The 23,504-nt window shown below is 43.1% G+C and overlaps 1 protein-coding gene and 1 long non-coding RNA gene across 5 annotated transcripts in view; one reads left to right on the top strand and one right to left on the bottom strand.

Moving 5' to 3' along the window:
* The window catches only part of LOC102369985 (kinesin-like protein KIF26B), a 181,364-nt gene that overhangs the window by 81,890 nt on the left and 75,970 nt on the right, over positions 1-23,504 (bottom strand). The gene's annotated exons all lie outside the window — the stretch shown is intronic.
* LOC112550192 overlaps positions 3,940-23,504 on the top strand; it is a 38,014-nt gene continuing 18,449 nt past the window's right edge. For 2 of the 4 annotated variants that reach the window (XR_003093876.1, XR_003093877.1), the window contains exons 1-3: positions 3,940-4,320; positions 10,103-10,213; positions 11,550-11,701. This is a non-coding gene — a long non-coding RNA (uncharacterized LOC112550192). Of the gene's footprint in view, positions 4,321-10,102; positions 10,214-11,549; positions 11,702-19,323; positions 19,883-21,412; positions 21,525-23,504 lie in introns of those variants that run through there. The other 2 variants (XR_003093875.1, XR_003093878.1) reach the window with 2 other exon arrangements.

A 23,504-nucleotide genomic window follows, 5' to 3' on the forward strand; every position in this document is an offset into this window, starting at 1 on the left:
AGGGAACACCAAGCACCCCAAGCCAAAGCTTGCAACCAAATGACAAAATCCATATGAAACAAACTCAGTTTCATCAACTTTAAGGTGAAGTCAAATTTCCAGGAATCATAGAACTGGAAGGGACCTTAAAGGTCATCTAGTTCAATACTATTTATTTACAAATGCAGGGCATGTTATTCCCCATACAAAGGTGGGCAAGCTGCAGACAGCAGGAAAAACATAACTGTAAATGTATCTATTTGGAATCTTTGTTTTAAAAGGCAGTATTAATGGAAGCAATTTTAAAATATGCAATACTTTTTCCCTTCTCCCATACTCCTCAAGAATTTTATTTTCAGTTGCACCATTAACTACGTTGAACTGGAGTTTCTCCAGAGACTTATGCTATGTAACCAAGCAGAATTTAGCCCATTGCTTTGTATTAATAATTTAAGATCTTGCATCCATCTTTTCCCCCAATTTTAATTAAAGCCAGAGAGAGAGTGGATTTAGGACTGGAAAATAGTCCAGTTATTATCACAGATAATTCAAGGCAGTTTCAGAATGCAGTTTCAGTACAGGACTTCAACCTACTGAAACTGTAGTATTGAAATGAAGAGGTAGTCTCTAATTACTTTCTTAATTGCACCACTAATGATAACTATTTGCTATCTATGATTGATTTCTTTATTCCCTTGGCAATCTGTGGCTCAGAAAGAATAGCTTTATAAAAAGCTGCTGTGACCCAAAAGCTCAAGGGGCACAAAGGAAGTCAAGCGTGTGTGTATATATGTGCACAGGCAAGTATGTGATAGGTGATGGGTGATTTGGCATTCTGGGGCAGCTTGGGGGTGACTGCATCTCTCTGAGCCTTGAGTTTCTTCATATCACCTCCCACCAATGTAGAACTCTGCTGAAAGACATTTTGCTTTTCCATTCTCTGCTCTATTTAAGCTGCTTGTCAGGAACCTGAGTGCTAGCCACCCATCCAAACACCCTGATATGCAACCAGTGCCAGCAGAGACTTCTTCATCTGGGGAAGGTTAAGCTATCTCAGCTGGTTGACAGGCTAATATAAAAGATAAAAAATCTTAAAAGGAGGGCCTGAAAATACCAGTTATTCAGTGCTAATCCAAATAGCTGTGGGATATATGGACATCTTTTTCTGAAAAAATTATACACAGGTACATTGAGGTATCATGTTAAAATTCTCTGTGGCTCAAATTGTAGTGCCACGATGTATGAGATATGTGCACATAAGTGAGCTGTTTACAGTAAATTCCACAGAGACGGTCATTATTTAAAAAGGTGCGATTGATCCACGGCTCATATTCCACTTTTCAGGAAAATGTACATATAACCGGTGTCTTCCTTCCTCCACCCCTTGGATCAGTCCTTTCCTTTTTTATGTCCTTGTGACAAGGTATTTAGCACAATTCTCAGATTCACTGGAATCTGACAGGCTACACTGTGAGTACTTTTGCTGTGTTTGAGCTGTCATGAACCGAGGGCACGTGCAAACTTTGTCATTAACTACAGGCCAGATTCTAAAGACCTTACACCTACTTAGCTCCCACTTGGGCAAAGTCTGATCTCATTTACTGCAGTTTAAATCAGGGTAGCTTGGCTAACATCAGTTATATCAATTCTGATCCACACGAGTGTAAAGAAGAGCAAAGGTTGGTTCTTGGACTTCAATGGTAATTCCATCTGGGTCACAAGAGAATACAGATATCTAAAAGGTGCTCACATACTCTCACAGTAAGTACAGCATAGGGAACAGATCAAATTTGGCCCTATGTTTGGTGGTTTATTATGAGGCTGAAGTGCAGCTCATATTCCCTAGACAACTTTGTTGTGAGCTTGAGCAAAAAGCATAATCCACAGAAACAGTCTGACAAATATTAATTCCAGTGTAACACCACCAGGATTTTTTAAGATAACTGATTTCTTGAATTTATTCCATGCCATTTTATCAACATTTTTGCTCAGCTCACTGGATTTGATATTCCACATTCAAAATCTCACCTATGCTGGTTAGCAATGACTAGTTTGAAAAATCACTTAAGATGCTGTCTGATGTCTGCTTCAATTGACTCAAACACTTTCAGGGTGAAAAGTGCTGCCTAAGAATTCAAGAACAGACTTTCTGCAAATAGCTATGCACATGACTGAAATTTGCTTTCTTCCTTAAATTGTCCCTGTAACCTTGATGTTCACAGAAAACAAAATGCCAATTTGTCATGAAAACAGTGAGAACATGTTCATTTAAAATGCTAGATACATGTTTGATGGGAAACAGGAGGAGGGGACCTTTCATAGCATTTGCCCAGGTCTGTTTAACTATGATCCTTTTTATTTTCCCAAAGATGGTAACTTCTCTTCAGTGAGCAAGATGATCTAAAGCCGTTCAATTTTCTTTCAATTAATTTCTGTAAAGAAATCTGCAGTAAAACAGCAAACTTGTTCATTTAAAGTAAAGCTGTTCAAGAACGTAAGGATTTTCTAACAAGCATATTACTGGTGAAAGAAACATCAAATACCTTGTCATGCAGCCTCTGGTACATCAACAGTGCCATCACGGAAGAAATAAGGTAAATTAGCCCATACTGAGCTCCATGCTGCTATAGCTAGACTTCTACAGGTGCTCTGAGCTAGCTATTTTAAAACTAGCCCAGGTATCTACACATTGCACTGCAGTCCTTTTTGAGACTGCAGTGAAGACATACTCTGTTTACTTAGGGAAATTTCACTGCTTCCCATGTCTTCAGTGTGACATCAGTATTTTATGATATTATTTAAAAACCCAAAGGCCAGAAAACCAAGTCAGCCAGCCATCATATGCATATATGCCAGGGTTGAAAAAGTCAGAGAGGTTCATCTAGTCGTTAGTTTTAGTAACATATACAGCAAGTGGGTGAAGTCAGCCCCCTCAGCTGAATTGGATGATTAGCAACTCAAAAAAAAGCTTATTCCAGTACTCCATTTCTTGTTTTGCTTTACCTCTACCCTTCCTTCACCATGTCTCCATGACAGCCTGTACTAGTGAAGCAGAGAGCCACTGTAGCTATCTATCATTTTGTTACTGTTTAGGACCCAAAGGGGCTTACCCCAGTTGAATCATTTTATTGCATTGCACTGCTGCTCATTTTTAAGTACACAGCTGAAGAGAATGGAGAAATAACTCTAAAGAAAAATTCCTTTTTGTCTAACAAAGCTGTTTTGTCCCCCAAGGAACATGCAATAGGAAATGAAAGTTGGACAGAAAATAGATTCCAACAGGAAACAGGAGGATCCCTGCCTAGAGCTCAGCACCAAGATATATCACTGTAATAACCCACAGCAGTGTTAGCTGGGGAACTAGGAACTTCAATCACTAATTCTAGAGGAAAAGATAGAATATAGCTCAGGGAAATAACACCAATATATTGAAAATTTCCACACTGGAAACTGAAATGAATAGCAAGAGTGACAGAACACAAAGATCTTAAACACTGCTTGCAATTGAATTATAGTAAATATAAACTGTGTATACCCTGATGGAAAAAAAAGTGACAAAAGCTAAAATTAGTAGATTTAACCAAATATTTTTGAAGCAGTTAAAAGATTTATCATGAAAAGAGGGAAATTTTAACAGTGAATGTAAAGAGTGTTAAAACTTAACACTCCATTTTAACAGTGAATGAAATACAGTTGTTCACAGGGTCAGGGAAAAGGTAATCTGAACATCAAGGGAAACACTTTCTGCTTTTTTCCCCTCCCAAGTTCATTTTAGTGGAACATCCCTAGGTTTCTATTCCCCTACCTGTTTCACTCTTGATCTGCATGATGTTTCAAAGGTTGTCAGTGGTACAGAGCAGAAGTATATAAGGAGCTATTACAGGAATGTGGGATGTACTCCTCATGCCCTCTCTCAGGGAATAGATCTCCCCCATGTACTCCTAACCTGACTCCTCAGGAGGTTCATGTGTTTGCCATGTTTCAGTACCATGGAGACAAAAATAAGAGTATGTGCAAATGTTTAGATTGACCAGCTGAAGTTCAACTGGTTGATTTTCAAACGGCTGATCCTGTACGTAAGTGCAAAGGGCTGTCTGCATGCTTGGTGGAGAGCTTGCAATGCTAAAAGCACCCAGTCAGGGGAACCCAAAGCATGCAATCGAGCCTGCTTTGCAGGCTCTTCTGCCTAGATACAAGCAAGTCAGGGCAATTAGCTGGTTCTCCAACATCACCTCCCTCCCTTACAGCTGCCAGGCTGTCAGATAGCAGACCCAGAGCAGGTCTACTGTCTCCTCAATCTGCCAGTTTCCTTTCCAGCAGCCCAAGGGATCTATACCTCAGGTAGGCATCTTGGGGTCTAGTAATAGAGGATGGAGGTAGGCCAGTCAGTGTCTGCTGGGGGGTCCAGGGTCTCTGGGCCACTTGGGGGAGGTGATGGGCTGTGTCTCTGTGAGGAAGGATGGGTCAGGGGTCCCCGCTCTCAGTGGAGGGGGGGGCAATGAGGGATAGGGAATGGTGTGGAGGATGGAGGGAGAGTGTGTATGGGGGAAGTGGAAAGATAGCAATGAGTGGCAGGGCTGTCAGGGAGGTGGGGGGCACAGTGGGGATGAAGGTGGTGGAGTGTGGGGGGAAGGGGCGAAATAAGGGATGATAAAGGGAGGAGGAGGAAGGGGGTGGCAGAAGTGGTTGAGCATCTCTGGGAATGGGTGGGTGGGGGCACAGCTGGACCATTTCCATGAAGTGGGGAGGGGGATGATGTCAGGTCCCAGCTGGAGACAGATCCCTGCAGTTTGGGGTCGGATCAGGCCACACAGGGGCCTAAGACCTGGCCCTGGCCTTAGCTCTAGCCCCAGCTCCACCTGGCCCTCGCGGTGCAGGTAGGGTCTGTGGAGGGGGATTGGGAGGTAGATGGAGGGGCTGGGAATGGTGGATGGAACAGGAGGTGGGGCCAGGAATGGGGGGGTGGCTGGGCAGGGGCATTAGAGAAGGGGGTTGGCAGCAGCCCATATCTGGGCAGGAAGGGATGAGGGGGCTGTGGATGGTGGGTGTGGGAAAAGGGGCAACCCACGATCTGGTGCTGGCAGGTGGCTTTCCCCACACCAGCACCACATGGGGGTCTGACAGCCTCTGGGCTGTGGAACAAGGCTGGGCTTTCCCAGCCCCTAAGCTGTCAGGGGCAGAGGCTCTGTCACTCAGGCTGCAGCAGGAGAGCACAGTCTGAGTCACAAGGCATCTCCCTGGAGAGGAAGGGAGGTGGGAGCAGGGCACAATGGGATGCTGGAGAACACTGCTGTGTCCTCAGTTGATTGAGGCTGTGTGCAAGGGTTCATTCAAATGCCTGCACCCCTACTGACTGGCATTTCAACATTGTCCCAAGCATGAAGATTTCCACCATGTCGGCTCTTTTTTAAATGGTTGAAGAACTGTGAACACCTACTCACAGAGCATTTCACCCGGTGGAACTGTGATTCCACTGGCTGAAAGGGATCATTTGCATTCACCTCCAGTGAGCACATAGAGAATCCCTAAGCTTGTTTGAGTCAGGTATGCTTCCCTGAATGGAGAGGTCTTCTGCAAGGCTGCTTGTACAAGCTACGGGGGTTTACTTTGGTTTAATTCTCCCTTAATTGAAGCAGTGGGTTTTTAAAAACATTGCTTCAATTTAGGGAGAAGTAAACCCCCATGTATGCAAGGGTTGGGCCCAATCCTTACCTGCCTCTCCGGCGGCAGCAGGAGGGAGGGTGAGCTGCCAGCGGGCCAAGCAGTCCCTGAGCTGAACTGGGGGGGGGCAGCAGGCAGTGGTTCCACCTAATACAGCAGATAAATGTGTCATCATTTCACCCCTGAGGAAGAAAAGCTAAATAGAAAGTGACTTAAAGAAACAAGTGAATCATAAAATCCCTACCAGAACCCCCACTTAATTCATTGGGAGAAGAACTGACCATACAAAGCCTTGATATTTTACAAAATCCCAATATCTCTATTTGGTTTTAATCACAAGAAGCAGGGCCAATTTAGGTTTGTGTCCAAGTAAAAGGGTAATATTTCTGTACTTCATCAAATCATATGGTTTTAGAAAGGACTACTACAACCAAGTTATCATATAATAACCAACTTCAGCAGTACACTGAACCAGAAACCATGCCTAAGTCTTCTCAAAGCAACAACGAAATCTAGGACTCTCACACAAATGCTAGGGACAGAAGTTACACATAAACCTGTTTAAGTTATCAGAAACTGGTTAGAACCTGTAACAGAATAGATGTTCAGTGCACATAAACCAGTTTCAAAATGGCTGAGAAAGAACTATTCTTACTCAAGCTTTTATGAGTTTTACTATCCCCCACCCAGGCAGAGCATGTGCTTGGGCCTGGCCATTCCCCCTCTGCTCCAGAAGGGAGAGGGGAAAAGTCTTTGGAGGGTTTTCTCTGTTCCCTCCCCTTTGGCAGTGACTGGCAGGCATCCTGTAGTGCTCCCCCACCCCAGCTTCTGGCTTGAGCTACTGCAGCCATGTGGCTGCATTTCCTAAACCAAAAGTGAATGTGTGTTTATTTGCTAAATGATTCAATCTCTGCAGTTTAAACTAACCTGCAAAGACTAAATCAATTCAGCCTTGGGTTTTTTGACTGTCTGTACTTAGCATAAAAGACCACCGAGGACAGGTGACTCATTATACTGCAAGAAGCCCAAAAGGGACAAAGTAGAAGGAAGAGAGTACACAAGGTGTTCCGTGACCATAAGGATAGGATTATAAAAGCAAAAAAAAATATGGCTTGAGTATGAAACCTTTCTAAATTACATTTTTTGGATTTTATTCTATTACCTTCATGGGACAGCTATTACACATCAAAGGTAATCATTCTCTTTTGCAAGTAACCTAATATTGAACATGATTGATAACCCCTCCCTGTACTTTAGAAAACACTGTATTTCATAAAAGAAAGTGAAGGGAGGAAGAACGTTGGAAAATGGAAATACGGAAATATTGCAAGTGGCTTATTTTAATTAATGCATTACAGACTACTGACTGAAAAGTTTTTACCAGAAAGCATACGTCTTCTAAAACTCATCAACTGCCCCTTGCAATTCATCATCAGACATATGCCTGAAGAAGGGTGTTTGTTCCCGATAGCTTGAAAAGAACAATTTTGCCCGAAGAAGGATGTTTGTGCCCAATAGCTTGCAAAGAACAATTTTCCAACTATTTAATTTGTCTAATAAAAGATAACACATTTATCCAAATAATCTTGTCTGCCTATGTCCTTAGACCAGAGGTTTTCAATCTTTTTGGATCAGTGTACCCCTAACAGCTGGATGCAGAGCAGTGTACCCCCAGTGGCTGGACACAGAGCAAGGGGGAGAAGCAGGAAATGTGACGCACAGCCAAACGCAGAGCTGTGGCGGGGGGGGAGGAGGCTGCTACAACATGGCTACAGCCAACAACCCTAAAAGTCAACAATGTCACATGAATAGAAACTTTCCAAATCATCTGTTTATAAATACTTCTGCTCATCCTACACAATTACACATAATGCATTTGTTATTCATTTTTTCCTCTTTTTATCCCCCCCCCCATCTTGTTTTTTATAAATTCCCATACATACCTTCATGCATATACATATATAGATTGGAGCTGATCAAAGACTGAAATTTCTAGCTATAGGAAATTGTTAAATTTTGAATTTTTTTTTGCCTCTCTTCCTGTGCTCTTTGTTTTTAGGACACACAGCGATGATTCACACAGAAGGGAAAATGCAGTGTAATATGGAAAATGTAGTCAAGCTAATATGAGAAGATGTGGGAAGTGTGATAAACCCATACTGCAAATTATATGAGGGCCCATAAATGCAAAGACAGATAAAATTAAAATCAAAGTGACCAAAAACAAAATGTTTCAAATCAGGCTGACTCAACCCAAAACAAATTATTTACTTTCCGGATAGAAAGACTGAAAAGATTTCAGCAACAATGACGTTTTCTAGACATGTTTCTGAACCCCTTTTTTAATTAAAAAAACACATTGTACATTGTTAGAAAATTCCTACATAGCTCTAATATGCATATTGTGTCTGTGTGTGTGTATGCACATTTGTGCACAGGCATAAAAGACAGAAAGAGAGAGGAAGAAACAGAAGGGTGAAACAGTCGAAAATGTAGGCCCAAAAAAATCCACTGGAAAATTCCTTGTTGTTGACACTGTCACCGTTTATTGACATCTGGGCACACTAAGGGCTTTGCAGTCACTTTTTTGGATTTACCTGGGGCCTCTACACAATTCCACCAAAAGCCAAACAACATTCATTATTTTAATCTCTTTTTGTGGATACCAATTATACACTGGCTGTAAATGGTTCTTTCTAGGACACAAGTGGAGAGCATTACCAGAGAGACAGTATCTTGAGCAGCGACATAGAAAGCTTACATCTCATGGAGAGAAGAGCCCTAGCATGTACTAAATGAATCCAGTTTGCTGCTACAGGTTATTCCCAATTTGTTGGTTCCTAGTTTCCTTTACTTGAAACTAATAAAAGTGGAATTTGGATTTGTATCCACTGGGCCAGTGCAATTCTTAGATTCTGAGCTCTGGGAGCCTACTTTACAACTACCGACTAATGAATCGTTTTGTGGCACAGCAAACCTGTGTATTTAAGGATTCTTGGTTATGCTCATCATTATGTTGCTTCCAGAGTAGGGAAATAAAAACACAGTAAAATCTTTGTAAAACAAAACTTTTAAATGAAGAAATAGTTCACTAGAATGCAACAGACTCACTTCTTTGAAAAGAGAAATAGTATTTTTTTCTTTAAATTTTATTTTAACCAGACAAAAAATAATCTACAGTGGGCCCTATAAAATACACCTTGTAACTCATGAAGCTACGGCAAACCATTGAGAAGAAAAAACATCCCATGTGTTCTGTAACTCTAAAGCAAGCCACTGTCAGAAGCTCTGTTCTTATCAGAGTTTTGAGGTGCAATATTTCCAGATATTAAACAAACCCCCACAACGCATATATTGCACTTCTCCTATGCAACAGAATCTTTGATAGCAAATGCAAATTTGCCATAGAGAGACACTTCAATACACTGATATAATTTGATGGTTTGTTGAGATCTAACAAACATGCATTGGTATAAATAGATCAACCAGGTTATCAGACAGTAAGCCCTTACTATAGATCAGTGATCACTAACCAGTCGATACAAGCCGAGACAAAATACCATGGGGTGCTACAGTGTTTTAATTTAACCAATGATACCCAGCAATAAATGATTAGAGGGGAAAAAATTACATTTAATGCAAGCTTAAAAGCTGCCCAGAGCTCAATGAATGTGCTTATTTTAAACTCAAGCATTTCTGAGCTTCCTAACCTTGCTATACCTTTTGATTACGAGTGTTTCCTAGCATATCATGTATTTCAAAAAAGACCAGCTCATTTTGGAAAGGAATTATTCTCATCATACATGAAAACAGGCTGAATTTTACAGACATTGCCATGTTCTTTACTTAGGCAAAATGCCCTTTGTCTTCAACATTTCAGTGGGCGCTCTGCTTAAACAAGTAAAACAAGATCAAGCCCAACATCTTTGCTAGCTGCTTATGTGGGTCTGAAATTCTGAATGCTCCAGGCTCACTTAATGACAGCCCTTATGTTGCTGAGGACCTATATTCATACAAGTAGATCCATTGAAGTGAATGGAGCTTCTTCAGTATGAGTAAGGGTTATAGAATCTAGCCTTTATATATAGGTGGCATACATATTACATTATGATATATAGGGCTTTAATAGGAAATATTTGGCAGCAGGTAGAAATGAATACAGAATAGTATCAGATGACAGTGAAATCAGCCTGGCTGACTGACACATGAAACAGAGAAGTAGACTGATAACATGAAATGAACAATATAGGTAAATTGTTCCACTTGAATTTATGCATGGCAGAGAATGAAATGCAATCTCTATGGCAATAGCTTGGAAAATTACAGCACTTTAATTCTGACATGTTTCTTCTTTTGTGTGTGTGGGGTGGGGGAAGAAAACCAACTCTTAAAATCACTTTTTCTTGCTGTCCACCTTTTCTTTTTCATATTTTATTAATGTCATTTCTTTTCTTTTTTCTAGAATGTCTTTCTGAGCTTCTGTTCTGCTGTGTCTAATGAACAGCATGTGCGCATGACAGGCAGCCTGCCAAGACTACACCGTTTTTAATGAAGTTAAAAAATGTTCCTCTGTGTAAGTAGCCAAAGCCTTGATTTTCCTCTTACACTGGTTTTACAATGACAAAACTTCATTAACTTCAGAGGAGTTGCTCCTAATTTATACCAGTTTAAGCCAGGAGAAAAGGCCATGGGAAAAGGGACTAGGGAAAAAGCAACTCAAAGTTGCCTCCTTACCAACTAAAACAAGGACATAAAATATCCATAACATATATTATTTAAATGGAATAAAGACCAGGGAGCAACCCATAATAAAACTGAAATCTGTACTCAATAAGAGTTTTGAGACTAGTGTTGGAGTGACGTCATGGTCAGCTTCAAATTCAAAGGACGAACAACAGTCTGGGAACTATGCAAGAGGCAAGGATTTTTGTGGGTGATGTCTTGTTTTGGACCAACTGCATGCTTTGAATAGATCGTTTGAAATGATCCCCAATATAAAACCAAACATACACCAGATACATGTACATTACATAAATATATTTACTTGTCTATCTTATGAGATTTAGTTCTCATTTTATACCAAGAGGCTATAACCTTGAGGCTGGGAAACAGAGAGCAGTAAAAAGTACGTTGTCACTCAGTAAGAGCTGCTTTCAATAAGAATACCTCCAGGATAAGAATACCTCCAGAATAAGAAACAGTCTCTAAACATAATGAAATAAATTCCAAAGGGAAAAGTAGAAAGCTCACTACTTCAGACATTCAAAGCTAAACTAGACAAACATGAGAGGATATTTTGTGTGGAACAATCCTGGATATTGGATGAAGATTGTATAAGGCTGTGCAGTCTCCAAAGGGTTAATTTAATTTGACAATAATTCCTTCCAGTTTAAGACCTGCTGGAAATTTTAAGTAGGCCTGATTACTATAACTGACTTCTTACAATTTTGGGGGGAAAGACATTTTGTCTGGAAGGTAACCAAAAGCTTCCAACATGAAGTTAATCTCTCTAGCTTTCAGTCCCCATAATGATTTAACAAATGCATCCTTATCATACATAGCTGTGTTCGTAGGGAACTCAAAGTGAGCTGTCAAGTTCTCAGAATAAACCAGAAGTGATAAATGATAAGAGAGATTTTGGAAAGGGGTCAATTTGTCTTGTTGACAGCTGAGTTAAGATAGAGGTCACTGAAGTCTCCCTCAACCCTACAGCTTAGCCCTACGTTCTCCCATACGAATCTCAAGGTTAAATGTTTTGCAGCCACTACAAAAGAACTCTGTGCATCCCTTTTCATTACTCTGATGAAGTTTTAGTAAATACATCTTTACTTTTCCGATGTACACGTTAAATACGTAGAAGTTGGTAACTGTTTGCTTGTATTTCTCTCTGTCATCATATCCCAACCCAGCCCACTTGTCATAGATGGAATTTTTAAAAAGTGCCTAAATGGAAAGAAGAGAACTGACTTCCACTGGAAATTGTGGTCCTAGGTTCTTTTAGAGAATCCCACCCTACATGTAGCAGGCACAGTAATGGAGCAAGCACTGAAGCAATTTTAAGGTAGGAGTCTTTCCTTTTCTAACCTTGCTGGAAAGTTTCTGTGTTCAGTCCCAGGAACTGTGAGAACAAAGCCAAACTACTGTGTCAAATAACTACTCAGAGCCAAGCCATCAAAGAAGCCTCCATGCATATGCCCAGGTTCAGATACAAAGATGAAAATCAGTGCATATCAATGGGAACTTTAAGCCTACAATTACCTGTTTGGAGTGCACAAAAGAGGAATTCAGAACTCACAGAACAGGTGCATTGGCAATTTATGAAGGAGCTGCTTAGGTGGCCCAATGTAGCCCTGTTAGTCTCAGATATTTCATTCTAAACACAATAACTTAGAGTCTAAATCGTAGAGCAGTGAAATTACTAGCTACTTCATAGAACAGTAGACATCAAAGCAGAAGCCGAAAAAGACTACACGCAGAGCCCCTGTACTGATGAACATTCTATGAACTGAAAAGCTTTGTCACCTATGATCAAAGCAATAATAAAAGCAATAATGGAACCACCAATTTAGCGAATATAAGCTTTTAGATATAATGGTTAGATTTATTGGTAACTAGGATAATTAACAGTGTAATAGGCTTTTGGTCTTCCACAAGGGTAGGTATAATATATTTTCAGATTTCATCTAGTGGGTAGTATTCTACAATGCAAAATTCTCACATAATCTACTGCATACACTATAAAATCATATGGTTTTCAAAAAGTACCTAATTTCTAATGAGAAAATGCCATGCTAGTTTAATGGATGTTTTTTGCTCTTCTAAAATGTAACTAAGTTCCACTGATGATACCAGGAACCAAACAAAAGAACTGATAGCAACAGCAGTTTTCTGGGTGCTAATTCTTCATGACTGGATATAACACCCCCTCTCTCTGATCTTGTGATAGCCCTCAGTCTCTTAGACCAGGCCTTTCCAACTGATGGCCTGCAGGTCACATGCAGCCTACAAGGTTAGAGACAGAAGTTACACATAAACCAGTTTAAGTGATCAGAAACTGGCTTAAACTTGCAACAGAATAGAAGCTCAGTGTACATAAGCCAGTTTCAAAATGGCTGCAACTGGTTTATCAACCTGGTTGAATGTAGTATCAGACTTAACTGATCTGGATCAAACCAGTTTATGAAACTTCTGTCTGAGACTCCTTTCTAGTTCAAGTTCAATAACAGTCCTCCAGCATCCCAGCATGCTTTCCAGCCCTGGGCTGGGCTATACTGTCTGCTCCAGCAGAGAAGGGTTGGAGCAGGTGGGGGGCAGGAGGGAGGGAGCCAGGATCTGGGTCCAGGGAGGGGGGTTAAACCCACATTCCCTGAATACAGAGCTGCCCTGCTGCTAAACTTACTGAAATATACTGCTGGGTGCGACTGTGGACTATAAATCCCAGAGGCACCTGGAAGCAGGAAGAGGAAGTGATGAGCAACCCTGGAGAGTCCTGCGGCTTTGAGTCTGGACTGCAAATCCCAGACACCTCCAGGCAACAGGAAGAGGAAACAAACACATAGCCCATGCTGGCTACATGCCAGAGAGGTGTTTAGCATCCCCTGCCCTCTGGCCTGAGCCACTGCAGGCATGTGGCTGCATTTCCTGAATCAAAAGTAAAAAGTGTGTCCAGGTGTTTCTCAGTTTAATCTCTGCAGCTTAGACTAACCTGCAAAGATTGAATTGAGACAGCCTCAGGCTTTTTAGACTGTCTGTACTTAGCCCAAGAGGTTAAAATGCAATCTGCAGACTCCCATAGACTGCCACTCCCCACGCTACAGCTCCTGCTGTAGCATTAGGAAGGACTCTGGGCTCCCCATCTCATCCTCCAGTTTTTGCCAACTGCCTGCACCCTAAAAGGCCTGTGGCACTGTCCAGGGGGAGCCCACAGCCAGGAGACTGAAGTGGGTGTCACCACCTGGCATGCTGTGTTAAGTGGGAGGGGCTGCAGAGGGATTAGGTGGACACCCAAAGGTTTGTGGCTCACACTAGTGTAATCCCTTGGGTGTGCAGCCTGCAGCCCCCAGCTGCTGAGAAGTTGAATAGCACTGTTTTAGACAGTACATGCAACATAGTTGTTGGCCAGCTGTGAATAGGTACTGCAACATAACAAGTCCAACCACAAAACATTGTTTCGAAAGCACAGGCACTGCTATTACAACAACCATCACTTAGACCAGATCCACAAAGGTATATGGATGTGGACTTTAATGCCTGACTAAGTCTGACATTCCAACCAGAGGGAAGTAGTGGAGACAAATGCACCTGCGTTCATAATGGGTGAAAGTCACTGCTAAGAAGGGACCATTCGCTCCATGTAAATCCCTCTTGATCCTTAGACTAACTTTGATGTCCTTTTGCTGGGCCTCCAAAAAAGTGTAAAACTCACCCTAAATGCTATATGTCTTAGTGTCGCGGCACACCTTGGTGCTCCTGCTCCTGCTCCTAGAGAGGAGAAACTGCCAGGGAGAGAGCCCTGGCAGAACATAATGAGCACAGCTGCAAGTTGCCGGGGCAACTAATAAGAATCAGCTGGCCAGAAGGGGGCAGGGCCTGGCCCTCATAAAGCCCAGGGCTGAGGCTAGGCTAGCAGGGTCCTGCCAGCAGCCAGAGGGGCAGGAGTTCCTGCAGTTAAGATGGGAGAAAAAGCTTAACAGCAATTATAGTTTGTGAGAGTTCCAGAGGCTGGAGCAATGATGTTAAATTACAGCCAGGAGGCTTATGTTGTTAGGGCCCAGTGCCTTGGGTTTTGGTTATAGCCAGGGAGCTCGAGTTTGTGTTCTAGTGTATTACACTGGTGGCTTGGGTGAGGCTATAGGGGTTGGAGGAGGCCTCATTGGGGACTCACAACAGAGGGTGAGGACCCCAGCGCCCGAGTGGGCGCAGCATACTCATAGGGACCCCAGAGGTGTGGGAGCCCTAGCGCCAAGGGGGCGCATCATCCTTAAAGGGACCCACAGTAGTGTGAGGGCCCTAGCGCCAGGGAGGGCACAGTACTCATAGGGGGGGCTCACGGAGCGTGAGGACCCTGATGCCAGTAAGGGTGCAACTTGTGGGGTGTGTAGACCCCAGCCCAAAGAGGGGCATTTAAAGAGCCCAGTGTGGGCACTGCAAGTCCTAAGAGAGGGGCGATTTTATTAGGAAGCCCAGGCTGGGCATAGAGAGCCCCAAACAGGGGGCAGTATTATTAAGGAGCCCAGTTGCGAGGCCCAAGATGGGCAATGCTTGAGAGGCCCAAGGGGGGCCAGATTGAGAAGCCCAGGACAGGAGTAGCGAGCCCGGTAACAGGCTAGCACTACGAAAAACCCAGGACAGGGGCAGGGTGCTGCGGTAGACCCAGACAGAAAGGGTTAGCAGTACAGCGCCCCAGGATAAGGGCGGTGCTGCAGTGGTCCCCAGAAAAGGGGATAGCAGCACAGTGTGCCCATACCAAAAAGGGTAGTAGTGCAGTGGGCCTAAAGGACCGGAGACTTGCTAGGAAGTCCCGTAGTGGGCTGGGTTATTTTAGAGAAGGCCCAGCAGGGGCTCGACGAGAAGGCCCAGTGAGGGGTTGTATATTGGAGAGAGCCTGGGGAAGCGGGTGTGTTGACAGACCAACATCTAGTATATCAGCAAGGCTTGGGGCGTGGTATTAGGGGTGGCAGGAGCCATGCGTAGCCCATAAGGCTAGGGGGCCCCAAGGCACCCATGGGGGCAGGGTAAAAACCACGCGGTACGTGCCCAAGGAGACGCAAGGCAGCCTCCCGAACCTACTGAACATCAAAGACGTGGCGGGTGAGAATCGGGTGCCCTTGAGCCGAACTGGCACGGAGAGAGGGCCTTAAGGAGATCACGGCCCTCCTGCAGGACCCCGCCGTGACACTTAGGAACAAACATTTTCCAGAAATTAATTCTTTTACTACCAGGGCGGCCAGAGTCTCTACAGATTTTACTTTAAAATTATACACAGCAACACCCCAAGCAATCGCACTCCAGTCAACTGCACATCAATGCACATTGTTTCTGCAAGGTTGTTGGTTATAACCATGTTGGTCTAAGGACATAGGCAGGAAAGGTTCTTGGATCAGATGTGATATCTTTTATTAGACCATCTAAATAGTTGGGAAAAAAGTTCTTTACAAGCTTTCGGGCACAAACACCCTTCATCGGGCATAGGGAGACTCTGCCTTTTTTTCTTTCTGCAAAGCAATTTCTTCCCTTCTCCTGAAGTTCTATTAAAAAAAGCATTTTTTTGATTGAGAAACATCTTACTATTTGGGAGAGCTTGGAGAGAAAAAATAAGAAAATTTAGAAAGTTAACAAAGTGCTTCGAAATGCAATGGGGATGGACAGAGGAGGCTTTTAACCCCTTTAAAAGGGGAGGGGGAATAAGCATAGTTGCTATACTGGACCTGTTGCCTCTGCATGCCCTTATAGCTGTACAAATAAACTAAACTGTTGTACGTAGTGCAGTTACAGCTCAACTGCGTGTTCTCATTACATAACAAGGTTAGCACCATTTAGTACAATTGTTTCATGTTCTGCTGTGTTTTCCATACTACCCTGAGATGTTTTTCTCTAGCATGATACTTAGAATACTTTCTACAATGCTCATCATAAAACAAGACTTTTTCTGCCATATATCCCAGATACCTGGGGAATTGTATGGGCAATTGGCTCTGTGGTTGGACTCAGAGGGTGGTGGTTGACGGAAGTCAATCACTGTGGTGCCCTGTGACCAGTGGGGTCCCCCAAGGCTCTGTTCTTGGGCCTATATTGTTCAACATCTTCATTAATGATGTGGACATTGGAGTCAGAAGCGGACTGGCCAAGTTCACTGATGATACCAAACTCTGGGGTAAAGCATCCACACCTGAGGACAGGAGGGTGCTCCAGGCTGACCTGGACAGGCTCAGCAAAGGGGCAGATGAGAACCTGATGGTGTTTAACGCCAAAAATGCAAGGTTCTCCACCTGGGAAGAAAAACCTGCGGCATCCTTATAAACTCGGCATTGTTATGCTGGCTAGCACTACGGATGAAAGGGACTTGATCATCTTATGGTCAGTCATGGCCCCCATGAGCCTTCAATGTAATGCTGTGGCTAGTAAAGCGAGCAAAATGCTGGCTTGCATCCATAGATGCTTTTCAAGCAAATCCCGGGACGTCATTCTCCCCTTGTACTCGGCCTTGGTGAGGCTGCAGCTGGAGTACTGCGTCCAGTTTTGGGCTCCACAATTCAAAAAGGATGTGGAGAAGCTTGAGAGAGTGCAGAGAAGTGCCACGCGCATGATCAGAGGTCAGGAAAACAGACCTTACGATGACAGGCTGAGAGTTACGGGGCTCTTCAGCCTGGAAAGGCGCAGGCTCAGGGGCGACCTGATGGGATGTTCACCACATCTAAGTTTATCAGGGGTGTTCACCAGGATCTGGGGGAACGATTGTTCACCAGAGCCCCCCCAAGGGATGACAAGGTCAAATGGTTATAAACTCCTGCAAGACCGTTTCAGGCTGGACATAAGGAAGAATTTCTTTCCTGTCCGAGCCCCCAAGGTCTGGAATAGCCTGCCATCGGAGATGGTTCAAGCACCTACTCTGAATGCCTTCAAGAAAAAATTGGATGTTTATCTTCTTGGGATCCTGTGACCCCAGCTGACTTCCTGCCCCTCAGGCAGGGGGCTGGACTTGATGATCTTCCGAGGTCCCTTCCAGCCCTAATGTCTGTGAAACCTTCATCCCATTTTAGAAACAACCTTGATGCTTGAATCTCAGCAAAGACAGCATAGGAAGTCATATAATTTTACCTTCCCAATTTTACCTGCATGTCTATGTCTGTGATAGCCTATAGTTAAAATGGTGAAAGTCATTGCTGGTAGGCTCAAAACTGAACTTAGCTTTTTCTTAGACACATTTGAAATTTTCACATAATTGTTTGTATTCTATGTACCAACCTGCTCTTTACTTAAAATAAAAATTTGTGTCAGCAATCTTGAAAAGCTCTGCAATTCATAGCTGAAGTTTCCATACAAAAGAAGAAAAATGATAAAGGAACACATCTTCCAAAGATTTTATACCACTTGATCTTTTAATATTGTCTTGAGGGGTGAAAGGGATCCCAGGCCATCATGTACTTGGGCACTTGGTTCAAAAGTCATAAATAGAGTTAACAGCCTGAGCTTCTCTCTTCAAATCATACCTTGAGACCAATTCTTTTTCCTCAGTAATTACACCCTCAATTTTTTTAAATTCATATATTAAAAACATAATGTCCTTGCCCTTTTAGTTTCAGCTAGGTAGTCAACCTTCTTCAACGCAGTTTTTTGTTCAGCTAGATAGCCCAAACAATATGCATAGTCATCCACTGCACAGCCTACCTTTATGTGCAAGTCTGTCTCTCCTCCTGCAGGGTCCTTGGACACTAATTTACTTGGCCAGGTGGAACGTTTAGCCTGTTCCGAGATGTTCTCATGTCACTCCCTAGTGGCTTCTACATAGGAAGGATACAAGCCCTAATTCTACATAAAAAAAACTGAGTATTTTATAGGTTATCATTGGCCAAGTTTATAATTTGCTAGCTCTCTTTTTCCATGTAGGGTGTGCCAAAGTCTGGCAAACTTCTTTGAACAAGTGTGAGTAAACTAAATTAAAAAAGAAAAAAGTAGATCCAGGTATTTCATGGTCTGCCATGCAAACTAGCCCTCAAATCCTTACACTTCTCTTCAGGAAGTCTAATTTATCTGCAGGACTTGTTCCAAGTTTCATAGTTTCATAGTTCAAGTTCTGACTGCTCAAGCCAGGAAATAGTTCTATCAGTGGCATTTCCCACTGGATCACAAGCTAGCAAACATGAGTTATGGCAGTCTTTAAAACACTCAGTCCTCTCCTTTCTGCCAAATAAACAAAAATAAAACCTGGTTGACTAAAAAATAAAAACTGTCTGACCGAAAGACCAGGGTATTAAAAACCCGTCTTTCGGACACTTCTGTTATGAGCTTTTCATATATTTGCTAGTAACACTCAACCATCTTAGTAGAGGACTCTAACAGCTTTGAAAGGAAGTGTGTTATATGACTGCAAAGTATTTTAATAGGATGTTCTGCTCTTTGAAAGATGGTAGGACAATCCTATGGGATACTACTACATTTCAGATTTTGCCTCTGGAAACATACCCCTTGATGGGGCATAGAGTCACTCACTGAAGGAGGAAAAGTGGTCTCTCAAAAGAGGTGTCTTGAGAAGTCCAACCACTAATTCCTTTTTATGCCCCAAACTAAAGTTTCAATTGTATGATAGGCAGTTGCATGACAAGCAACTCACCTTCCCCTCTCTTCCCTCACAAAGTGCTGAGCAGTCGCTAGGGCATAGAGTTCCCAGGAGGGCAGTTTGTGATACTCAAGAAAGACTTACTGGAAAAAAAAATCTATAACACTAAATTTCTAGAAGACTAAGAAATCTCTCCTTAAAAAGGAGTAACTAGACTAAACTAGGTTTAGTTAGCTCAGTTTTTTGTTTTGCTTTACTTAATTAAAAAAGTACTGCGAAGCTGACCCTAAGAAGATGCTGAGGGGGTAGGGGGATGACTTTGGCTTTAGTTTTGAGGAAGACTTACACAGTCTCAACACTGTGTGATTTGACCTATCCCAGTTATTATTGCTATTGACATTTTACAGGTGGGACACAGAGGGAGACACCCAGAAGTGAGAGGCTAAGACACTGCCTTGGGTTCTACTCCTGATTCTAAAACAGACTTGGTGAGAGACTATCTACAGGTATTGAGAGGCAGCCACAGATTTTGCGGTTCCAGGGGGCTCACAAAGGCAAGGTTCCAAAGGAAAAAAAAAATCTAGTTTGCAATGACCCATGAATACACAAAAGAAAGAGAGAAAGTATGGAATTACCTAAATTAGCAACAGAAACAGAACATAGCTAGCATAGCAGAATATTGCTAGTTTAGCTAGCATAGTAGAACATGCTAACATAACCAGTCAGGAGCCAAGTAGCACAGTTCACAGAAAAGAAAAATCATGCCTTAGAGTTCTTTGGCACGCAAGCAAAACAACAAATCAATGAAAACTTGTTGGCAAACTTTGGTGTTTCAAAAAAATCTAAGACAGTATTAAGGAGTCATGGGGGTGAAAGGTTTGATACTGTTATGGGTATGAAGCTAAGCTAAGAAACGAAACAAAGAGCAGAAATAAGTGGCAGTTCCCAGCATAGCAAAAGATTAACAGTACGATTCATACAAGGACCCTTGGTTATTTTTGAACATATATTTTTCTACATAAATGAATTCCTAGAGTTATGTTTACTCAACATGGTTTGTTTCTATCCAGAAAGCTCAGTGCCAGAGTCTATAGGTCCTAGAGAACAGGTGGAGCTTGGACAGAGGCCCATTGCTAATCACGTAGACATTTAATGACTAAAATGAAATTTTAATCTCCAGTCATTGACCTGTTCATTCTTTAGCCATTTTAAAAAGAAAGCGCTTTGATCCTGCTCCAACACAAATACTATTGTTTAAATATAGTATGGCAGTGTTCAATACATTAGACCTTGATCTGGAACTATTTCAGGGATCACTGGCACAGTTCACAATTCTTGCAGTTTATGTCCAAGGCTCTTCTGGCACAGAAATGCTGGATTTTCTTTCTTGCAGGTAAACATTCATTTACCTGTAAGAAAAAGGTACTTTAACAGCTGCTGCCATTCTTTTCAACAGACATTTTAGTAATAGCCTCTCCAGAGGTTAAGAAGTGCAGGGAGATGACTGGCACCAGTGATTTGTAAAAGGTATTTCTAATGCTACAGATAAAAGGAAAAGCAGGTTTACTGCCCACTGTTTGCAAAACTGTACTGAAACTGGACTTTTCTTCTTAATTATATAAAATGTTCACTTAGCCCTGACAGACACACAAAGTCTCTAAAGGAAGACAATTCTTTCTTATAATCTTGGGAGAATTGAGCATCTTACTGTTTTTTACAATGCATTTTTCTGAGGCCACCACATAAATTTGTAATGTACAGCAAATATTATGAGGTTATAAATTGGCCTTGAAAGAAAATATATTCACATGATAAAGGGGGGAAGGGGGGGGAGGTGCTAGACAAAAATCAAAAGGGCAGGGAATTCAGAGTTCCTCTACATTTCTCATTTTAAAGGTTTCACACAGCTCAAATCAGAAAACAAAACGGACTTTTCAGAAGCTATAGGACCTGACTTTCATTTCACTTACACCAGAAGAAGCAAGGAGGCACTTCACAGAGTGCTTGATGTTCCCCTGGTTTAAGAGGAAAATCAAACCCTCATCTACTGTAAGGAAGCAGCAGCACCACCACCATGATTAAGAACAGACTCCCTGCTGTGTATTTAAAAAAAAAAAAAAAAGTTTTACAGTGATTCTTTGTCAGGATATAGCCTCTAACTCTCAAATGTTATATATAAAACTAACCTGAACTGCTGCACCAGAAAGCAAACAAACTAGTGCCTATCTCTACGTGAGAGAGGAAGAACATTAGTATAATCAGGCTACAGTATCTTTCAATATTTGCTGACATGCGTTGCTAACCTCATTTGAGGCACTGTAGATTGTACCATGACTTATACTGCCTGAAAAACATTAAACATAATTGAAAGAAAAAGGGTTTGGTTTTAATTCAGAAATGCTAAACCCTATGCAAACCAAAATGCAGGGGATTCTACTATCCAATATTCCCACAGAACATCAAGTAAGGTTCACGATTTTCATTTTTACCCTCAAGACATTCAGTGCCCTGGATACGGTTTCCAGCAGATCACCCAAAGCCACAGGATGAAGATCATGGCTGACAATTCTACTTCTCCAGCAAAGCTAAGAGATTTCCTACTACAAAGGTAACTCTTCCTGCACAGGAATCAGTCAGAGCCGTAGAATGAAATCCCACAGGAACAAATGGTCTTCAAAAACATCACTACCTTCTGCTCCTAGTGCAACATGTGTTTCCACCTGCTATATCTGTATAGTCAAGAAAAAAATGTCTCGGCTCTTTACACTAGGGTTACCATACGTCTGGATTTTCCTGGACACGTTCTCTTTTTCGGTCCTCCCATCTCTGTCTGGGCGGTTTTTTTTAAATATCAACAAATGTCCAGGATTTTGCTCTGCTCAGCATCAAAGATTTTCTCAGCACTTCCTGGCTTGCCCTAGCAAGGAGCTGCTTGGGGCTAGGGGAAGCAGGGGGAGAGTGATTGGAAGCAGGGGGCATCATGTGTGTCTGCAGGGTTGGGGAGTTGCAGGGTGGTAGGAGCAGCCCCGGCAGCTGGATGCAGGTAAGTCTATGGGGGGCAGAAGTTGGAGAGCCAGGGCTTGGGGACTGTCCAGGGGGCTATGTGTGTGGCACGAGTGTATGGAGGGGATGAGTGTGTGAGGGGGGTGGGTGCCTGCCAGCACTGGGGGAAGCTGTCTGGGTGCTGGGGCTGCAGCAGGGCAGGGAAAGTGCCTGCCCCTTCAGTGGAGGAAGGGGACAGAGGGGGCACTTTGGGGGCAGCATGGAGCTGCATGGCCAGGCTGGTGGCACCAGGGCCAGTGCCTGTGCTCACACAGGCAGGGCAGCCGGGAGACACTGCAGGGCTGGGGGGAGCAGGGGGTTGCAGGTCGGGAATGAGGGGCACTGGCAGGGCTGGGGGGAGGGCAGGGGGCTGCAGGTCAGGAGTAAAGAGCACTGGCATAGCTGGGAGGCTGTGGCTTGGGTGTGAGGGGCACCAGGTGGGGTGGGGAACTGTGGGTAGAGAGTGCAGGGCACAGGCAGGGCATGGGAATATCATTGCCCCCCCCCCCATCCCTCACAATCATATTACCACTTCCCCCACCAACAAGTGTCCTCTTTTTTTAAACTGGAAATATGGTAACCCTACTACACATAATTTTCTCCTGAGGAAATGATGGGAAAAGAACTTGCACATTCTACCTAAGGCACTGGCAAGTACTTGGATACTTCATTGAGAAGGCCAGGTCTATATGGCCTGCCTTCTGAGCCCACAACCACCCAAAAGAAACAAACCCCAGCCACTCATCAAGAATTAAGCCATATTATATAGCTTTGAAGGGTCCTGGACACAAACCCCAGGACTGTTCTCAGGCTCTCCTGAAACAGAGTGGTGTTGAGGTATGTGCTCAGAACCACTTTAAGCTATCTACAATGCCTATTTACCAGACTGGGGTGCATGTGAAGCAGGGCTAAGTGAGTAAAGCTTGTTCCTCACAAGTGGTACCAGGCTGGGCAGGAAGGTTGTCTACATATGGCTTCCCTCTAAATAAATGCTTGCTGCTGATTAGCTAGACGTATAACCAAGGATCCCTGCATAAGCACCCAGGTCTGGTCTATCCCACCAAGTTTTGCCAATAGTAGCTGATTTCTGTTGCCACATGTTCACATACAGCCATATACAAATTTGATGTAAGGTAGCAAAATTCTGCCTTTCTGTTGCCAAAAAAACGACATGCCCCTGAATTATATCAGTACTCAGGTGACATACAGCCACAAGCAAAGCGCCAGACAGGGCATGCTGAGCAACAGAACTATGCTGACAGAAGTAGGCCAGCAAAAGTCCCGACACTGAAACCTTTTAACACAGACATTTCTCCACAGAAAGGGTTGCCAAGGAACAGACAATCTTTTTAGGGTCAATTTTCTCATTGTTGTGCAAATCAGTGATCTACAGTTGAGTATTTTTTAAACCAATTCTAGGTACAAGTGCTGGTAGGCAGGTAAGAGGTGGTACTAGGCTACACATGGGCAGCTCCCTTTTGTAGAAAGGTCCCTTTACTGTCCCCAGAAGGATCTCTCCTGCCTCCATGCTTCTCCAACATCCCAG

This window comes from Alligator sinensis, unplaced genomic scaffold (genome assembly GCF_000455745.1).
Source record: "Alligator sinensis unplaced genomic scaffold, ASM45574v1 scaffold534_1, whole genome shotgun sequence".
Taxonomy (NCBI): domain Eukaryota; kingdom Metazoa; phylum Chordata; order Crocodylia; family Alligatoridae; genus Alligator; species Alligator sinensis.